This window comes from Amblyomma maculatum, chromosome 1 (assembly GCF_055883805.1).
Source record: "Amblyomma maculatum isolate TAMU_Amacu chromosome 1, ASM5588380v1, whole genome shotgun sequence".
NCBI classification, from domain to species: Eukaryota; Metazoa; Arthropoda; class Arachnida; order Ixodida; family Ixodidae; genus Amblyomma; species Amblyomma maculatum.
The window spans coordinates 103,703,581-103,724,448 of record NC_139344.1 but is presented as its reverse complement, the minus strand read 5'-3'; the positions used below and the strand labels follow the sequence as shown (position 1 = coordinate 103,724,448).

The window sequence follows — 20,868 nt, the reverse complement described above, 5'->3', positions numbered from 1 at the left end:
ATACACCCCTTTTTGTTTGCAAGCAATGTGATGTCAGAAGAGCACGTGGGTGATACGTTCGTGTTTCTGGAATAGGCGTGGCTCGTAATAAAGAAAGCTTAAAATCCTGCTAAACGTTTGAAATGCATAACCGTAGTATTAAGTGGGGTTACTGCCAATTTGGGTCGACATCAAGTATTTATTTTTTTTTTTTCGAAATGCCCTTTCCGGAAGCAACTCCCAAGCGCCACTAAGTTTGAGCAGTTGGGAGCGAAGACAGCACCGTAGGGATGAGCTACGTGTTTGGCTGGTGGATTCCTGTATCAAGGAAAGACATTTTTACTTTGAGTAGTTTACACTGCATTCGGCTCGACAAAGACAAGATGGTACTGCTAGAAGTAATATCGCAACCAACGGTTTACACGAGGCGAGTCTGCGAGGAAAGAAAATATTTCGACCTGGTCGCATTAGTCAGTCACCTAAGGCATGTTATGCAAGGCATGAAGGGGCGTGAATTCTATGCCCGCTGGTAACACTACCACGTAAAGTCGGTCTTGAAGCAGTGCAAGAATTACTTATTTACGAGAGCATGTATACGTATATACCACCCAGGGCGTGTGCAATCCGGAATGAACGTGGTGCCCTTTGGTAGAACCAGCAGTTTGAGAAATAACGGCATAATGATGCGTACACAGAATAATATTTACGCAAATCGCGAAATACTACACTTTAATGGTGAAAGCAAAACCGCTTTTAGATCAGGACGCAAAAACGCTCGAACGCTATGTATTATATACTCGATTCCTGCTTGGAATGCTATTGTACTCCGTCATCATGTTGCTCAGGCATGTCTTTGAGAGCCGTCTATCGACAGAAGCTGGATTCTTGAGCATAATCTGCTGCACCAACTGGCGAACAAGAAATATTTACAGGACTGCCGAGGTCGCATGCCATGCTGCTATCTGAGAGCAAGTTCGTTCATCTTTCAAGTGCGACTCATTCGGAAGGACCATAAAGCAAACGTAATGATTGTTTAATCACCGAAAAATACGAGAATGCACGAGTATGCACGTAAAACTGGCCACACTAAAGAACCCTCAGGTCTTGCCAATGTATGACGTCTGTCGCTTCGTTCTTTGCTGGGCTCCAGAAGTCATTTTGTGCCGCTTTCAAAGATGTCGAAAGACGTGCCATTCTTGGATCCATTATCCCATTCCACTGGTCAACAGCTGGAAAGCATAGAAAAAACAAACAAGGAAAACTGCCCCACACGAGACCTAAGCCACTGCACCGCGCCAACTGCATCCGAATGTTTTGTCCACCAGGCCGAACCACGCCCATCACACGTGCACACAGTACTTCATGTGTGACGTAGGTTGGGGGAGGTCTATTAAGGAATCCTAGTAGCCCTTGAGAGATCACGTGACTTTCGCCACTTTTCTTTTTGCAGCTCTGATGACCTCTCCTACGCTATCTTTCCTCCATGCCTCTGATACGAAGCGAGAGCTGGGCTACGTTTTCTATCTGCATCAAGAATGTAAAATACCAGCCTTGGGTGCGGTAATTCATGATTATTTTCAACCTCTCTGTCTCTTGTTATCGCTCACCGAGGCTACCAGTACGACACCGATCCCGGCGGGGCACAGGCGAATAGCAATTTCGTGCGACGGGAAGAATCGAAAGCCACAACTCTACTTATTCGACCCCTGACCTCCTCTGAGGAAATTTGGTTGCCTCAGAGCTGATCGCGATTTGCACATGGCACGCTGTACGTTGAAGCACTTTGCCTCAGTCGCACTAACGACTGGCCGCTGCCTCGCGCTGCAAGAGCGTATGTCATGCTTGCCTCGTAAACTAGCCGTGGTCGCCCACCGCGTATACAGGTGGTAGAGAGCACGACGCGACGGTCTCATTGCACGCCTTCGAGCGCCATCAAATAAAGAAGACACGGTGTACCTGTACGCTACGTATCGCTATAATCCAACGCAGCTAAAGAACAGCACCAAGTTTAGTCAAGCTTTTTTATTTTTTATTTGTTTCCTTTTTTTTCAGTTTTGCAATACCGCAGCCCCTTCTGAACTCACAGGGTAGATTCGAAAAATGCACACTACCGAGTGCACTGCTGATGTGAGAAGCGCGCGGTTTGCATAACTCCCGGCCACCGTTAAGAGCGGTCCACACCGAAGCTTTATGCCATCGAAGGCGGTGGAAAGAAGACTGTCGCGTCTACGCTGTGGTTATGCAAGAGTATACACGCGGCCGACTGCGGCATATCGAGACCAACGTTTGGCCGCTCGCTTAGTGCACGCCTCTAAATATGTTCACGGGAAAAGCGTCACCTCTAAATGATTGCTTGGCTTCTTTCTTCCAGACCACCGAAGGGCGCTCGGAACATGCGTTCTTTATTACTCGCGAGGCAAATAGTGACAAGCGAGAAATATGTACGCGTTCAGGAGCCCACCAACCATTGCCTTCAAAGTGAAAAGCTGTAAGAAGCGCATTTTTTTACTAAGATATAATCGGGAGAGGAAAGAGCCTTTTCAGCGGGTTTATGCATGTCGCCACATCTTATGTGTCACGAAAATCAACGCGGATATTAAAGGTTTGTTTCTCGCTGCGAAGCGGCAGATAGCGATCATTGCCTTGGATCGGCTACGAAACACGTGGGTAGGTGACAAAATTGATTTCGGAGCTGCACGATGCAGTAGTTCCAGTTGCATTTTACAAATAAATTCCAATGGTGGTGCGCTTGAAGGAAGCTTGGTCCCTTGCGCGGAATCGCCAGTAATGCTGAGCATCCAAAGCTTTTCTTCGTTTCGTTTTTAAACCTTCGACTGAGTCGAGGGTACAAAACGTAAATAAAAGAAATGTCAAATATTGCTAGTCCACATCGGGAAGATGGCCACTTGTATCGTCAGTCATAGAACTGGCCCCTTTCACACTCAGTAAACGCTGTGCTATACTTGGCGTGTGTCTGCATTGATGCCGCAAATGACATGCTGCTTTACCCTCGATACATGCCGGCGACCACAAGAAATGCGTCAATTCCTGGCACGACCCATATACGACAGCAGATTATTTGATTTGCGCTAAACAAGCAGAGCTTGAAAACAGCGAATAACCCGTTTATGCGAGTGCGAAAAAAAAAAAACGAAAGTGCGGCTCTTTGCAACAATGCTACGCATCTGTGCTCGCATTATGTACTGCTTGATGCTAACAACAAAATATTTAACAGAAACAAACACGGATACATCGTGGTGTTTCTTACACCACCGATTGTTACGGCGTTCCCTCGGTTCGCATTCAAAATGAGGGAAAATACATTTCTTAAACGGTAATGCACCGAGGTCGGTAAGTCATGAGGGATTATCATCTTAATGATAAGAATGGGCGTAAAGTTCTAGCCGCCAACTTCACGGTCGATGCTTTATATGAGCGTATATAATTTGTAGCTCAACGCTATGCATGTAAGCGTCCGCCTCACCTGTTGCATTGTGCTTTTTACCAAGTCGATTCCGGCGGCAGAGGGAGCGTGCAAAGCTAGATATCTGCTAACAAAATAAACACGTGCAAGAGGCCAGCTTTCCCTTGACTCGAGGCTGTGTGTTTGCCTTACGTCGCAGTTTGAGTTTCTCTTATATTTCCGGACAAACGCTCAATCGCAGAGGAGCAGAATGTATGCCTCCTTCCAGCAAAAATTAAAAAAAAAAAAATAACAATAATAATAAAGTGGGTGGTAGCGGGAGGGACGCGAGATGTCCGTGGTTTCAACAATACGCAATGGCAGTGACGCACATGCATGCATGCTCGAAGGTGACGCACAGGTGAGAAAAGGAGATGAATGCAAACCGAAAACGCTGGGAAGAGGGAAGCAACGCCGATAGCGGAGAAATAGCCCGGCAAGCCGCGAACCCGCGCCTTCGCAGCTTGGTCAAGGTTTCCGAAGTTCCAGGAGGAAGTCGGCGTTCGCGCGCCGCGCTAGGCACCCTCTCCACCCGACAACTACCGAGCGGGCGAGAATGGCACACGCAGGTTCCCAGTCTGCAGTCTGTTTGTCTGCGGAATTGCCCGAAGGTCTTCGAAGGATGGGAGTAGGTGAGAGTCGTATCAGCCTCAATGCCACGGCTCGTCTGACCTCCTCTCCTCGCAGTGGCGTCAAGCAGCTGTCGGCCGATGGGGAGAGAAACGGGATTACGGCAAGAGGAGGAAGGTGCCTCTCGCCCCATTCGTTATTCCAGTTTCACTCTCTCGCAACGCAGTAAATAAAGGCGGGAGTGCATCCGCACATCAAACGCACACTTGCTCGCGCCGTCCTAACGAAGATACCGAACATGGACGCCGTGGTGTCGGACTCCATCCTGCCGCGAGACCCGCGCACGCTGGACTGGCCCTTGGTGGGCAGCAAGCAGTTTCTAATCACGCTGCTCCTCGGCTACGTCTACCTTGTCAAGATCGGGGGCCCGAGGTTCATGAAGGGCCGCAAGGCGTACGATGGCCTGAAGCCGATCATCATGCTCTACAACCTTTCCATGGTGTTCCTCAACGCGTACTTCGTGTATAATTTTCTCATACGCTCGTACTTCGGCGGCGGCTACAGCATCGTGTGCCAGGGCATCGACTTTCAGGCCCGCGACAGCACCACCATGGAGTTCCTCGAGCTCTGCTGGTGGTACCTGTGGGTGCGCATTGCAGACTTCCTCGACACCATCTTCTTTGTTCTGCGCAAAAAGGACTCGCACGTGTCGTTCCTGCATGTAGTGCACCACGTGCTTGTAGTGTTCAACGGCTGGTTCGGGCTGGCCCACGGTCCTGACGGCCAAGTGGCGCTCGGTCTGACGCTAAATAGCTTCGTGCACGTGGTCATGTACTCCTACTACTTCCTGTCGCTGTTGGGGCCCTGGATGAGGCCGTACCTTTGGTGGAAGCGTTACTTGACCCAGTTCCAGCTGGTGCAGTTCATCATCATGTTCATCCACTGCATGATACCCGCCTTCAAGGAATGCGGCTACCCCAAGACCCACATGATGATCACCATTCCTCAGGCTATGTTCTTCTTCGGCCTGTTCGCCCGGTTCTACTTCCAGGCCTACAAGAAGGAGCCCAGCCAGCTCGACAACGTCAGGGAAAAGAAGGAGTAAAACAACCAGGCGAGTACCGGCTGCTCTGTCGGTCCGGGTGCACGTTTCCACGTCGGCGGCAACTCTACAAGGCGCCGCTTGCAGACTTGCCGCCAAAAAGATCTCTGTAGGACTGTTTGACACAGTGTCTCCGACCAGCTTTCGAATGACTGAGGCCGATGGCTGCCGTGCGAGTCTGAAGCGGCGAACTAGTCTTCGGTGCCACCCAGCGCTCCTTCGGCCTTCGCAGACTTGTGCTTCTCGCCCATCAGCACAGTGAAACAAGCGTAGAGATCGGGCTGTGTCTCTGTGTAAGAAGGCAACCGCTGGCGCTTTGCCGAATTTCATCCCTCGTTTGAACTGCAATGCACGCCACACCTACTCGATGTTAATTTCGGCGATGACGACTCGTTAGTGCAAATGTAGCCATTCCACGGCAATCGTATCTCATGTAAATAAACTGACCTTGCCTCCTGTGGGCCTCTAAAGCTAAAGTGTGTCTCTTCGTTTATGCTCTTCTTCAGTGCTTCCCAACGTTCCGCCATACTTTTACCTATATTTGGCCCCAGTTTCTGTTTACAGGCACGATTTTCCCATCGCTGTTGCGAAGAATCGGAGGCGAGTTTAATGTCACGATTGGCGCTGGTTTCTTTTTGTGAAGAAAGCGGCGGAGAGAGAAGTAGGATATATTGACTGCGTCGATTCTTCGCGCTGTCTTAACACGACCTCGCTCGCACCACACTCGGAGTTAGTACTCTCAAACCCGTCGGTAATGAGGTATCTGAACATTTTTTTTTTTTCCTCACTAGAGCTGAGGACAGGAAAAGCTGTCGGGGGTGTACCGTTATGTGAGTGTAATGGAGAAAATTGGGTTGCATGTAAACACCTACAATTCTAAAAGCAGTGGGAAGGAGGGATGTGATGACGACTCTGATCATTCAAAAAATGATCCTTCGCACGTTCTTGTGACCCGCTCAAAGTTCCGCCGCCGTGCGATATAGTCATTCACTGCGGATTGCGCCTTTTAGGTGTAAAAAAAAAAGAAAAAAGAAAAAAAAAAAACCTTAGTTACCACAGGAAACAGGGGCAGAAGATTGCTGATAGCTCTGACGAACGTCTATTGATAACAGCGTGAGGAACGTACGGGTAATTACTATTCCTATCACCTCAATTTTTTTTTTTTTCATCTTATTTCAGCTACACTGCATTCCTTTTTAACAAGTTATACGTCATAGAGCTACGTGGGGGTCAGGTATTCAATCCTTACACATGCATTGAACGCTGGCCAGTCACCTACTGTGGGTACATGCCATATGCACAGAGGCGAGAAGAAGAAAGTACCGGGAGCGATAACAAGCATTTGAAAAAAAAAAAAATGACCCAAACAAAACATTGCTGTCTCAGCCCCTTTAAAAACGTTTAACCCTTTTATTTCTGTGCTCTTGCTGGAGCTTTCCGCTCGGGTATATGCGTCTAATTTTACCACTGTACATTTACAGTGGAAAATGTAGACCATGCCAGCTTTAGTCGCAAAGGGTGTTGAGGCGTGGGAACATATACCTGCGTTGCCTCGCTTCATGCTTCGGTACCAGTGTCGTCAGCTAGCTTTCTTGCCGTCCTTTCCACGTTATACACTCCTATCCGTATTCGTAGAAAAACAGCAGAGAAAGGCAACACTGGGCAGGGAGGGAGGGGGGTAGAGGAGTGGGCACTGTATATCACAGTTTGAGTCCTAAATTGGCCGCAGGCGCGTTTCGAAGGGCGGGCCTCAATGGACTTTCCTTATCTCGCCTGACCGCCACGCGAGCATTCTAGCATTCTGCGTACGCATTGGAAGACAGCCAGGACGAATACCCGACTGCAATTTGGCAGCCCCCATAGCGATGCGATCGATGACGCGCGTGCCGCTTTTCGCTCTGCTTTCTTTCTTTTTTTACCGTTGGCGCCAGTGCCCTCAGATCACCCTTTTTTTAACAATCGGGCATCACCTGGCGCTGGCAGGAGCCGCTGTAGACGTGCGCTCTTGTACGGCTGCGCGCAGGCAGTTGGCAGAGGCTGTATCCTCGACCTTACGCATATGCATCAGGCAGGGAATTATGAAGCGATTCGGGGATTCTCCCTAGACACCGAACCATGACGTCAGAATCGTCATGTCCTGTACTTCCTTCGACTGGAAAATCTTGCCGGCGAGCAGCCGCAAGGCATAAAATTAAACCGGGCCGTAAGTGACGTGTTCTGTCCTATTAATAGACGCTATAGTGCTCGCCACGAACGGCTCTTCGCCAAGGACCGGGGACATGAAGCATGATCTGACGTTCTCAAATGAGGTTCAAATTGGCCAAGATGTTAAGCCGTCCCCGTAGTCACGCTGGCGCATCTTTATGCGGGAAAGCCTTTGAAGGCTTACCTATCAAGGGAAACTTTCCCGCATTTGACCTAACCCGATAAGTTATTTTTAACCAATTATTTAAAAACTAACCTTAATATTTGTTTGTTTGTTTGTTTGTTTTTTTTCTCACAAGAAATGTGAACAATGGCTGACTGTTGGGAAAAGTTGAAGTCGCCAATGAGATGTGGCAATCCGATGGTTAAGATAATAATACGGATTGTGGTTTATGGCTACATTTTTGGATTTCCTCGTAACACTACGGAATTCTTTATTTTTGTTTGTACTGTAGATATTTCTGCCACATTGCTCAACATGATCGTCTTTATACACGTCATTGCGTCGTCCATTCTGTTCTGTGTAGAAAATGAAGTAGTATGTGGCTTGCTGCGTCGGCTGTTGCATCCGTGATCGCGCGTTTAGCAGGGGAACGCCACTGTAACTTCAAGATTACATTATATTTTCGCTAATGTGGAAAAGTAATCCATAGATCTTACTTTTTGAAAACGTTATGAGAGCATAAGGCGTCAAAAAAAAGAAATAGAAATCCTGCGCTGAAATCCTGTTTAAAATAACAATTTAACATGATATCCTGCTGATGTACAGATCAAACTGCGTCAAATCCTCAAATGAACTGTCAGAGGATTCTTTGTCAGCTTGAACCACACAGGCCGGAGCCTTTCAAGAGGCATTTCAATTGTTCCTTCCCCAGCACTACTTTTCTATCAACTGCCAGAGATACAAAGAGATTGGCAGAAAGCCTGAACCTAGAAGACAAAGATAACGGGGGACCATTAGCCCTGCCGCTGATGAAGCAAGGATCGATGCGTGAACATTGCAGCCTTTAGTTGGGCAAGTTGGCCGCGACTTTCTCAATTCAATATTACAAGCAAAATATACGAGACAGGAAGGAAACGACCATACACGCCCCTGTACTTTTGCTTTGCGTCCTGTACACGTCTATCATTTCGATACTGCTCCTGAGTTTAGAATGATACATTGAAATGAAATACTTCTAGATTCCATAAATTCTAGCTATTGCTTAAATTCTTCCGCTGCCGAAGTATGAATAATAAGAAAGAAGGTTGTGACGCCACTGCTTGCCGTTAAAGCCTGCCATTCGCCTTTAGTTGCTCGCGTTCAAGCACAAGCAGTGCCCCGCCTGATTGTGCACAATGAATTTTATTTTTTGTTTCTTCTGCTGGTATTCACGGCGTAATAATATTTAAGTATTGTTTTCACAAAGAGGGCTTAAAAACGTCTCTAAACATATTTTCGTACACAAAACTGGGATAAGACTTGAGTTTCACATCGCAAAAAGCCGAGTCTCCAAGCTTAAGATGTGTATATTATTTTTAAATTATTTACATATTTTATTACGCCCTATAGCATTCGCTTAATCTAGCACGTGGAGCACATACACTAACAGCTTGGGGAGCGCTACGGCTTGTGCGAATAACAAATAAACTTTTGCGTTTTTTCCCGGTTTGCCTTTTGGTGTATTTGGCTCGTTTCGAGAAGAAGAAAAAAACTTGATATGTTTATTTTCTCCATTGTTTTCACGACAAGCTAAGCTGACATGTTTAGCACGGTCGGCAACAGCATGTGAAAGGCGCCGACTTCGCAACCGACCGGACGAAAAGCACTCGAGTGTTGGCCGGCTTTTAGCCGGGACGGAGCCGCATCATGAGAAACGCATCCATGCCCCCAAACCATGGCTTTGCATGACTAGGCCAAATCCCGAGTACTATATCATGAGCCGGTCAGGGTGGGTGTAGAACCATTGCGTACGTGCAGCCTTTTTCGTGGCATTCTTCCTGAGTGGGATCCGACTGATCAGAATGAGCTTCGATACCATTGGTTTTCTCATACATTCAAACTATATTCCTGCTTGTCGCTAAAAAGGGTGTGCCGAGTTTTAGGGCAGAGACTTTGTTCTGCGCTCTGGGAAGAAGGGACTTCAGTGTGGTGAAATTCACCCTTCATGTTTTCGCAAACAAAAGTTGTAGCAGAGCTGCTCTAAAGAGTCATGGTGACTTATAGCAAATCGTTGCATAACCGTGTATAGCGAATCTAGTATTGGTTGTTGCAGTAGCAACACTTGGTTAAGCGAACGGAATTACAGAAATTGGCGAACTTCTTTGTGTTAGGCTAGAAGTGCTTTCGCACCGAAAAAACTGGGAGGTAGCGAGCACAACTTACATTCAGCCCTAGGAATACGCTCCCTCAGAAGCATCAGAGAGCGCTAGCAAACAATCGGTCGAATCGTGGCTCCCGACCGGGTGAGTGAATGATGAAGGGCATAAGTGCGTCTCAGGAGAAATGATTGTTGGGCTAAGTAGAGCATTTTTTTTTTTTTCAATGTACAAAAAGCGAATCGCGAAAAAACTGACAGCGCAAAGAATGTGGACAACGGTCTGATATGTAGCGAACTGCTTTTCAATCAACGCTTCGGTGGATGTGGAATGCAACGTGCTGGTGCGATGCCGACGCATGTTAAGGAATCTCACGTCGCCGAAACTGTCCGAAGCCGTCCACTACGGCGCCCCTGAAAGTGTGAAGTCGTTCAGGGACGTTAAAATCCATAAACCGAACCAACCTATTCGATCTGTGCATGCGCAATATTGCTATATTTACTGTCGACAACAGTCGTCCCTTCTTTTGTTGACACGCGCACTCACAACTAAAAATAAAGCAAGTGTCACGAGTTGCGTCCCAATACATAATGATAGAGCTATAAGCATTACCTTGAGAGTCTGGAAAACTAGATAATCAGTGGTGACAAATATTAACAAAAAAGAAACATCTGATAAATAAAACAGCGTGTAACAGAACTGCTAGATGGTCGAGTTGAAAGGATTCCGTAGTGAAACACTGAGTACAAGGAAATGACACACACCGAGAAGCGAATAATTACACAAGGGCAGACTACAGCAGCTCCAACGTGAATTAATAATGGATTGCTAGTTAGCGCTGGAGTGCTGCATCTTCATTAATATGCGTGTGTTATACCCCTGTCACACGAGCAAATTTAATGTCATTCGTATCGAATGACATTAGCATCTAATGAATTACTCCCATGCTACACGAGAAAATTTAATGTCATTAGGTTCGAATGACATTCTTCATCGAATGAGTTTGGGGAACTCATTCGCATTCGATCGCGAACCGAATGTGTACTCTTGACGCCAGATACGCAGCGGAAACAAGTGACGCAACAACATATTCTGCGCACATTGAAATTTGAAAATTATGTTTCTAAAGTTTTGTTTTAAAACCTGTTAATTTAGGTGTAAAATTATTAGCACTGCTGGCTCTCGCGGAACGGCATTACTCTCGGTCACAGCAGTGGTCCAGTAATGGCAGCGACTCACGATCATTTTGGGCTCTGTGTTCCTTGGTAACCGCATCTCCCGTATGTTTATCTCGGAACTATTTAAAGTTTTGACTGAGCGCCTCACAGTGTGGACGCCAATTGCATGCTCTACGTGTCTCCGCACTGTGTATCCGCGCTCCGCTGTGTTCAGCCATATTGTTTGTTTACATATTTCGGATTTCTGGGTGACTCGATACTTGGCTTGGATTTTTATGGCTAAAGCGCTACAGCACAGCCAAAAGTAATGTTTTTCGCTTGAATTATCGTACAGAAATGTTTCGATCAGCTTTAAAATGTTACACAGTGATTTCAAACGCCTTTTATGCGCACTGATGCTCCTTAAGTGCAGCATTTTTTGTAGCTGATCGTAATTGCTACCATTGGCGAATGACATTATACTTTACCGTGTAGCACCGAAAGAAACCGAATGACACTCGATGCATCGAATGACATTCGATCCGAATGACATTAAATCTGCTCGTGTGACAAAGGTATTAGTTTTGTTCCGCTCAGCGTTTGCCCATAAAATATATCCGCCCCCCCCCCCCCCCCCTCCGGCACAGCAATATAAAAAAAACGATAAACATCGAAAAGAAATAAGTCGGAAAGCAACCAGTGAGCTTAGTTTTCAAATAGAAACTTGAAACCTTGGAAATGCAAAAGCTGTAGCACTGCATCCCTCACAAAATTATTCCTTCCGAGAATTTATGTAGATCAGATTATTTACCGGTTATCAAAATTTTGCTGAACGGCGCTTTTGAGCATATCTATAGAACGGAAGCCGTGACGCTTATTGCTCTCACCGGCTAACCGCTTCTATTAATGAGCTTCGGGTGACCTTGAGACGACGAGGGTTTCGCTCTGACGCACTCAGTGAGCAGCATTTTGAGAGACGCGGAGTTAGAAAACGAAAGCCGCATACATTACGTGTACTACTTTTTCGGCAACCAGATGAGAGACACAGGCTTTATATAAAAGACCTCAGTCGAAATTCCAAGTTACATTAGAAATGTATTCATGCTTCCGAATGAACGGACTTTCGTCAAGAAAGAACCATGCCTTACAAGTAGGCATTCATTTCCGCTCCTTTCCTCTCTTCATAAACCGGTAGTTGCTATATGCGGCATCAGCTAAAAGCGACAACTACCGGCATGCTCCGCGGCCGCGATGGTATGGAGAAACTTTCGGAAAAATCAGCTCATTCCGTCACGAGAAATTTCGCCATTAGCGGGAACGCCTGACGTGAGTAAGCAATAAGCCGAACAGGCATTAGTACTTGTCTTTTCCAATCCACCAATACGGCCCTGATTACCACGTATTGTCAGAAGACGCCTTCACTTGGTGCTGCCAAAGCTTGCTGGCACTTATGTACACTCATCCGAGCCGATTTACCTGTTTTTTTTTTCTTTCTTTCTTTCTTTCCCGCCCTCGGTCATAGCGTCTTTCTTGTCGCAGGTAGCGGCACTCGCCTATATTCGCCCCGGGTTTCCCCTTTGACGCAGACTGCGGCGCCCTGTTGTTTGTACACGGCGCGGCTTAGCCCCTTCCCTTCCTGCTGACGGCGGCGAGAGCAACGCAGCCTAGCGTACCAAGAAGGAAGGAAGGAAGGAAAGCGACCATCTGAGCCGCCACCGAACGAGGACTGCGCAACGAGCTCCGCACACCACCTCGACAACAGCTTTGCTCTGCAAAGTTGAAGAAAAGAAAACAAGAAAAAACAACCCTGCCATGTACACTCGCGAATGGGAGCCGAAGAAAGGTGTACGCGAATCTCCGCGCGAAGAAAGGAAGGGTGAACCAGCGCCGCTTGGATGGCGTCTATCGGCCAAATAAAAGGCTCTGGCTTCTATCACAGAGGACGAGAGGCGCCACCCCTTTAGTGAAAAGACAAGGAAAACTCACCCGAACACTTTGGTAAAGAGTTCCTTTTGAGGCTTTTTTTTTTTTTTTTTTTTTTTGTTATATGCTGGCGCAATTTTATCCACTTCGCAAAAGCATTCGTAAGTCCGCCCTGCAAGACGGCACTTTTCGACGCATCCTGAGCGTATGGAAAAGGATGCCCGCACGTTCGGCGCTTGTTTCGTTGAAGCAGGTGCAGTAACTATAGTTTCGTTCGCTCAATGCAAGCATGGGGCGATTTCAGCTTGTGCCAAATGCGAATATCCGATTATTGTCAGAGGTTTCCTGACGCGAGCGTCGTGCACAACCGCTAGTGAATGCTGCTTGTTAACACGTCGCCATCAGGCATGTCCTACTACCGCAAGCACTGCGAAATAAAAGCGAACACGCTAGAGTACAGTAGCTTTCCGCAGGTCACAAAAAAGGACACAATCACAGAAGAAAAGTTAAAGTATAAAAGTGAGCAGGAAACGGATTCAACTACAGAGGAAATTTTTTGAATAATAAAAAAATATTGAACAGAAACTGGTCTTCAAAATCAAGGCATTCGTACTAAAGAAGAACTCGTTGTAGTTACAGTAAATGAGAAAGAAGTTCGCCAGAGAAAAAAAAAAATGCCGCAAATGTGCGAGGCCTCATAGCAATGGAGCAATCTTGCTGATCGAATTCCGCACTGACACGCCATCCAAGCAGCAGGCTGGGGGGGGAGAGAACCCGCCAACGATGTGTTCTGCATGTATCTAGCAGGATGCTTCATTTGCTACCCAGGACATCCTGGGAGAGATCAAAATGTCTTTTGGTGGATTTCGTACCGCTTGCGTTTTTATCCCCACGGCAGAGAGATACGATAGCGCGCTGGTCATTGCATTTTGGGTTTTCTTTTTTTTTTTTTTTTTTCAGAAAGCGATGCCAGCCGGGCACATATATGTAATACCTTTGGTTACTAATCCTTCAACACCGATTAGGTGTCTTGAAATTCGGGGCAAATCCGATTTCTTTCCGGAAATGCGCCTTCCTGACAACCAGGGGCGTAGCCAGGGGGGGGGGGGGGGGGGGGGCTCATATGGGGCTCCAGCCCCCAACGAAATGTTTTCGTACTGTCATATACCGCAGACCAAAACAACACTGGAGCCGGAAATCAATCTGGACTTTGTCTCCAGATATGTCTTTTTCACGTTCAAAGAAAGATTTTTGCGTGAATAAAAAAGCGAAAGGTGCATTTAGTTTTCTGAAATCGTACATCGGACCATACAAAGAAGACAAGCCACACTATCAGACAAGCTGATAAGCGTGCAGAGATGGAATACGTGGAAGAAAAGAAAAAAAAAACTAGGAGGGAGAGTGACGCCAGATGCGCAGCCTTCGCAGGCCAAACTCGATCTTCTCGGTGTTTTTAGCCGCTATGTATGCTCCGATGGAAAGTCTGTCGAAATCGTCTTCTGGGAGTCCTCGTCTGTTCGTAACACTTCAGATTGTTAGAGTGCAGACGCTGCATTATAATCAATGTTACAAGCAGACTGGAGAGAGTGCAAGCAACCATTTCATCTGCGGGTCCGTCAGCAAGACTACGTATTTGAACTAATGTTAATTGTATAGCTGGAAAACTGGCAATGATGAATTTTCAGTTCCGTATTTGCTAAATTAAACAAATTATTTTCGTCTGAAACAATACATGCGCAGGATACTCTATGGCATGAAAGCCCCGGATGGTACTATTGTTCCGTGCAATCTTTGCATCCCGGCTCGCAGAATTTATGACGCAGTTGAGAGGTGACAGGTTGGTGACAGGTATCTCGATACGGAGGAGACTGAGCAGCAATGTCAGCCCCCCTCGAAATACATTTCTGGCTACGCCACAGCTGACAAGAGCACACGACGAAAGACACTGCACGAGAAAGTGAGGGTATCTTGCACTTACCCCACTCGTCTTTTTTTTTTTTCTGTCAGCTGGTGATTCGAACGCGCTTTTAAAACTTGTTATTCATTATGGGGCTTTGCTTTAGGATAAGCAAGTAAAACGGAATTTACTGCAGCGAGGAACCAAAACGTTGGTGTCAGCTTGCTGGAATCGCGGTTTAAGTGCTACCCAAGCTAATGAAACCATATTTCAAGGATAATTCCCATTTTAATAGCCCCTGTGATGTCAAGTGTTTTAGAAGTGCAGAATAAAAAAAATAATGAGGCAATGTATACGACGCAATAGCGGCTTGTGGCCCCCTGCGGTGCTCGCTCTTTGAAAAATCGACGCGGACGCACATTTTGCACTCATAAGGCCGATTTCAAACCGATAACGCGCGGAGGCGTCATCTGTCTTGGCAGCCAAGTAGTTCCGGGGGCCGCAGCATGCCGGCGTCAATTTTTCCGCCACATTCATCTCTATTTTTCGGTACGGCAAAGGCGACAGCGACGTCTTTTGAACCGAATAGGCTGTAAAAGCTATCGCGCAAAACAAAGGGAGACAGATGCTATGTAGACGCGGAAATACTACGTAAAATACTAGTGACGCACGCGGGAAAAATGTTTGTAATAGAAGTAAAAAATGTTATTTCGTGCATAACGTTTAGAAACAGGAGGAATATTTCTGGCCCAACCAAAGATGTACACTTGGTTGAGAACTTGACGAAACGAACATAAGTACTGTTGAATGAAGTGAAAGTTTGGTCCAAACAAAAAAACTATAAATATGTTTGCCACAGCAATAACAAGCTTCTCGTGAGGAAGGTGGAAGGTGCAACAGCATTTATCATATCAGATGTGAGCAGTCTTGAAAAGCTAATCTAAACCTTCAGTCAGCACCAGGGAAATGTTACCAAAATTTCATCATGGCCAGCAATGCGACTACTATTTCGCATATATTTCCTAACAAATTTTCGGCGGAAACGGGTCCTGATTTTTCAAAATCTTTTAAGTGCCTATAGTTGAATACACGGTCTACTCATAACAAGAAATTAAAATTATCAGCATCGTTACAATAACTGAGTATATCATTTGATGTTCTTATGATTACTGAGACTTGGTGTGCAAATGACACACATCTTTCGACTTCAAAATTATCAAGCATTCTTGTCAGTCCTACCTCGAGCCGTGGTGGGGGTGTTTGTATGTTCCCCAGAAAAATTCGGAATCCTGATCCTAAACCGCAAATGACCGTCTCTGATCCTGATTTTGAAGTGTTATCGTTACATGTACAATATACTATTTTTGTTTGCTATCGTCCGTCCCGGGGCTCTTTTTCCAGATTTTTTTTATTTTCTTGATTCTCTTTTTTTCTTATATGCGTAATACTGACGCCAAGCTTGTATGCGATGGTGACATAAACATAAACATGCTAAGTTGTCACAATGATAAGAAAAGTATGGATCTACTGTTAAACTCAAACGGTCTGTGAATGTCATTCAACAACCAACACGTAGTACATCTACTTCATCGTCATTATTGGACGTACTTATTAGAAACCTGGACATCAGTTATGTAAAATCGGGAGTGATCATCTATGATGTGAGTGATCACCTTCCGATATATTTCTGCTTCAAACATGAAAAGCGCAAAAAAAAAAAAAAACACAGTTGCAAATTTTCTTTTCAATCCATCTCGCTACTTTTAGGACATCTGTAGCAGACATGGATTGCGGCACTATTCTATTGTAAAATGACGCCGAGAAAGCTTATGGCGCATTCTTAGATACCTTGAGACCTATCCATGATAACTGTTTTCCAAACAAGTTCATGAAACGAGCACGGCGTAGTCGTAAGCCTCGGATTAGGAACGAGCTCCTCACAAAGATAGACAAAAAAAAAAACAATACAAATTTTACCACAAATTTATACAAACACGGGATGAAAAGTACCTCAATATATTTAAAGTAGGAATCGTTTAGATAAGGAAATAAAAAAGGCCAGGAAGGTGTACTATAATAATCCATTTGAATCGGCAAATGGTCACAAAGACATCTTATGGAAGACCCTCAACAACTTCATAACCGATAATCAATGTAAATAACAAATTTATGCGTTAGATGTGGCTGGAAAAACTTTAACTGGCCAAGATCTTGCAGATGAATTTAACAAATATTTTGTCAGCCTGTCCGGGAACACCATAACTCGGAACAATCTATATGGCACGTCTTATATTGAGGAAATTATTTTTCTCACTCTTGTTGATAATTGCGAGGTCTTAAAGACAATCAAAGAAAGGAGTTCAACATCTTAATGCGATATTGATGGTTTGAAAATAAGACCAATTGCTCATGTTATAGACCTATTATTACCATATATTACGCACATCATAAGCATATGTATGTCCACTGCAGTTTTCCCACGTCACATCCAAGTAGCATGACTGTCTGTGGTATTTAAAATAGGAAACAAAAAAGATTTTCGTAATTACAGGCCGATATCAGTATTGCCAATATTTTGAAATCTGTTTGAAAATGTTCTTCATAAACATTTGTGTTCTTTTGAGCGAGAACATCTAATTCTAACGGATCCACAGTTTGGTTTCAGAAATACTTATCTGCAGAGCTTGCATTGTTAGAGTAAAAAGAGTACATATTAAAGCAGTTACATAAAAATAAAATCGTAATCGGCATTTTCATTGATTTTACTAAGGCATTTGATTTAATAAATCATGACTTACTATTGCGCAAACTTCAATGTTACGGTTTTGCGTGGGCAGGCTGCATCCTCCCTAAAATCATATTTGCAGTATCGTCATCAAGCAGTTAGTGTAAACGGCTTTATTTTTGAAATATTGCCTATTTTCAGCGGTGTACCGCAAGGAAGTATATTGGGCCCATTTCTCTTTAATATTTATATTAATGATAGTGTTTCAATCGCACCACTTGTTAAAGTCATATTCTACGCAGACGACACAAGCATGTTCTTATCGGGAGACAACATTGATAACAAAGTCGACCAAGCTAATCACACGCTAGAAAATTTAGACACTTGGAGCAGGAGCAAGGCATTGGAACACACCATTTTGAAAACAAAATTTTCTGGGGCAAGAATAAAAAAAAGTTTGTTTAACTAAGGACATGTGTTTTAGGTCTCTTCCACTGGAGGTCCCTTCATTTAAATCATTAGGAGTCATATTTAATGACAGAATGAGGTGGGATGATCACGCCGCTGATCTAACAAAAAATTATCACAAGTGATTGGTATTGTTCATAGAAACCGTCATGTGTTACCAACAAATGTAAAACTTTTGATTTATAAATCTCTTTTTTTATTCTCGACTTAGTTATGGAATCTTGACTTGGGCCAAACGCAGGAAAATTTACAAAAACTGCACGTTCTACTGAAAAGTTTTTTGCGCATTGTGGAACAAGTAGCACCATTACACCATATAAGTTATTTTTTTTTTTAACACAAAATAATCTCCGTCCTAAACCTCGCAAGCTACGCTTTAGCTCGTAATTAATCTCAAACCGTACAGGTTTTATTCAAACACTGGCAAGCCTAAAAAGCCGGACAAAAACGCACGAAACCCGCAACTCCGATCATGGAAAGTTAGAAATTACAGAATAACATATGAACAACAAACACTAGAGAACAGATTACATCGATTAATAAATGTGCTTTTGCAAACAAACATCACTCTATCGGAACTGTCGTTTAGAGAACGTTTTAAGTATTTTCTTAATATGCCGTAACATGATGATGGCATGAAGAAAAAAAAAACAGCGAGGAGAAATCAATGAGAATGTCTTTCACATTGTATTGCTCACTATTATTGTGTGTTTTATTTTCTGTGCGCGAAGCGGTGTTAACGTGTTCTGCACGCGAGTTTCGCTTATGTATTGATGTTGTAGTTTTTATGTTGCGTGGTCTTTTGTGCGCTTGCCAAAGTGGGGGTCTGAGGCTCTGTCAAGCTGCCATATATAAGGCAGCTCTTACTTCAGGCCCCCGCCATTTTGTTTACGGTGATGGAAAAATAAACTTATTGTTGTTATTACCCAAAACGTGCTATTTTCGTACCATTTATAAAATAATTACCAAGAAAAAGGGCTTCTCACGGTTATCAGAAAACAACAGCAGAGTAAATCGTGTTTAGCTGCAAACATCGAAGTGGTGAGTAACACTCGGCTACTGAACCGGCGTTCCCGCTTTTGTAACCGACTGCGGAGGCCGCATTTCGATGGAAGCGAAACACAAAGGCGTCCGTGTGCTTTGCGAAGCCATTGCACGTTAAAGATCGTCGGGTGGTCGAAATTATTTCCTAGCCCTTCAGCTATGACCCCTCTTTCTCTATTTCCTCTTCCACTCTTATATTCCTCCGCTCTCCTTCGGCGCGGCCCAAGCATCCACCGAGAAGTGTAACAGATACTGCGCTTTTCCATCAAACAAATTTACATTTAATGTAAGAATATTACCAAAAGAAACCTGAAACATTCAATTTTTAACAGCAACCCTATTGCTATTCTATTTCGTGCTAAAAAAAAAAAAAAATACCAATCTATTTCTGCCATGCAGAAAGAGGGGGAGAGAGCAGTGAGAGAGAGTAAGAGACACAACGCTGCTTTCAATATTAAAGATATTTAGAATGGGATGCTCCGATCCTATTCTGAAACTTTCTATTAACTCGCACTAACAGAACTACGACCCGCGAAAGTTTCTGCTGCATGAAGATGTGTTTTAGTAGTAACGCCGTTAACGAGAGCTCCTCTGGGCTAGAGATTACACCCCTCCCCCCCCCCCCCCCACTTCGCACAAACGCACACGCGTGACTGCACTTTGTGCCATGAATATAAGGGCACAATAATGAGCGCCGACAGGGGACAATGAAAGCGCATAAGCTGCTGTAACAAGACATTTGCTCCCATGGCAAAGCATTTTGCCAGGCTACGGGTTGCTATGCCGAGTGCAAACTGCACCCCCCCCCCCCCCCCGTTTTCCTTAATTTGTTTTTTTTTTCTTGCACATGACGCAGACATATCTTTGTAGGGCTCCATAATACATTGCAGAAGCATGCAATCACGACAGAAACCAGTTCACTAAATCAGCAGAGTAGTGATATAGACGTCCCGATTTACCTTACGCTTCATCATGTCATATTCATTTGAATCAAAGAATGTTTAATTCCTGCAGTAAAATACTCTTAAATAAAAACTGTTTTTCTAAGTATTTTCGCTGTCAGTACTGAAATCACAATATATGATATCTGGTGATAAGCATCGGGCATGACTTTTGGTAAGTGGTCTAGAAGTGCAGCCTTTGCCAAAAGTTTAGGGCAGGAAGGTTTGCTTCTACGCCGTCTAGAGGAGCTCCTTCAGCATTCGTGGAAGTCTTACCCATTGGGCAGGGCAGAATCAAAAATCTTTTACTTTCAAATTAACAACACTAAGGATGCACTAGGGGCCACAGGGTACTGCTCAGAAGCGAACGCCCTGAACTTCAAACATTTGACAAAGAGTGTACATCATGTGGGTAACTGCTTGCGCAAGTCCCGTGGGAATTAGCGCAGCCATATCAAAGTTAATTCTGTGGGACCGCCCCACCTGTGAGTGGATAAATAAATAATTAAATCAATTATTTCCAGGTTATTCAAGAGCGACAATTCAGCGATTAGGTGCCAATTTACACTTTTATTTTCAATCCACATTGCTCATCTAAAAAAAAAAAAAATCTATGTTTGGCCTCAGAGCTCATTAAAGTGCATCCATATTATCCATGTTACATTCTCTTATCATTGTATTATGCTTTAGTTCGCCTCACTTACCGGATTCTCGCGTGGGGAAATACAATTGTCACTGCCATTTGTCGTCTGTACAGCATACACAGAATCAGGCCATCCGCGTTATTGCCTGCAGCAGTTTTTCTGCTAGCGCTCGTTCCTTATTAATTACATAAGCATTGTATGGGTGTGTAGGCAGGTTTCGCGTGGGCATGAATTTGTCGGCGCTGTAAAAGAGGAACTAGGCGGCATATCTGAAAAATAATGATACCATAGGATAGGGCGTCAAGAAAAAGTGTATAGTGACAAAATGGTTGATGTAGTTTTGTTAGTTAATTAATTATAGCCAATAGCAATAAAAACTGGTTAACAAAAAAAGGGTAGGCGCAATGCCTGTAACATTTGTTCTGTGGATACCTTAACCGCGCCGTAAAGAA

General features: G+C 44.6%; 1 protein-coding gene and 1 pseudogene across 1 annotated transcript in view; one reads left to right on the top strand and one right to left on the bottom strand.

Annotated features, from left to right (window-relative positions):
- The window catches only part of LOC146203363 (uncharacterized), a 196,644-nt gene that overhangs the window by 92,795 nt on the left and 82,981 nt on the right, over positions 1-20,868 (bottom strand). The gene's annotated exons all lie outside the window — the stretch shown is intronic.
- Positions 4,284-5,583, top strand: LOC146203364 (very long chain fatty acid elongase AAEL008004 pseudogene; annotated as a pseudogene).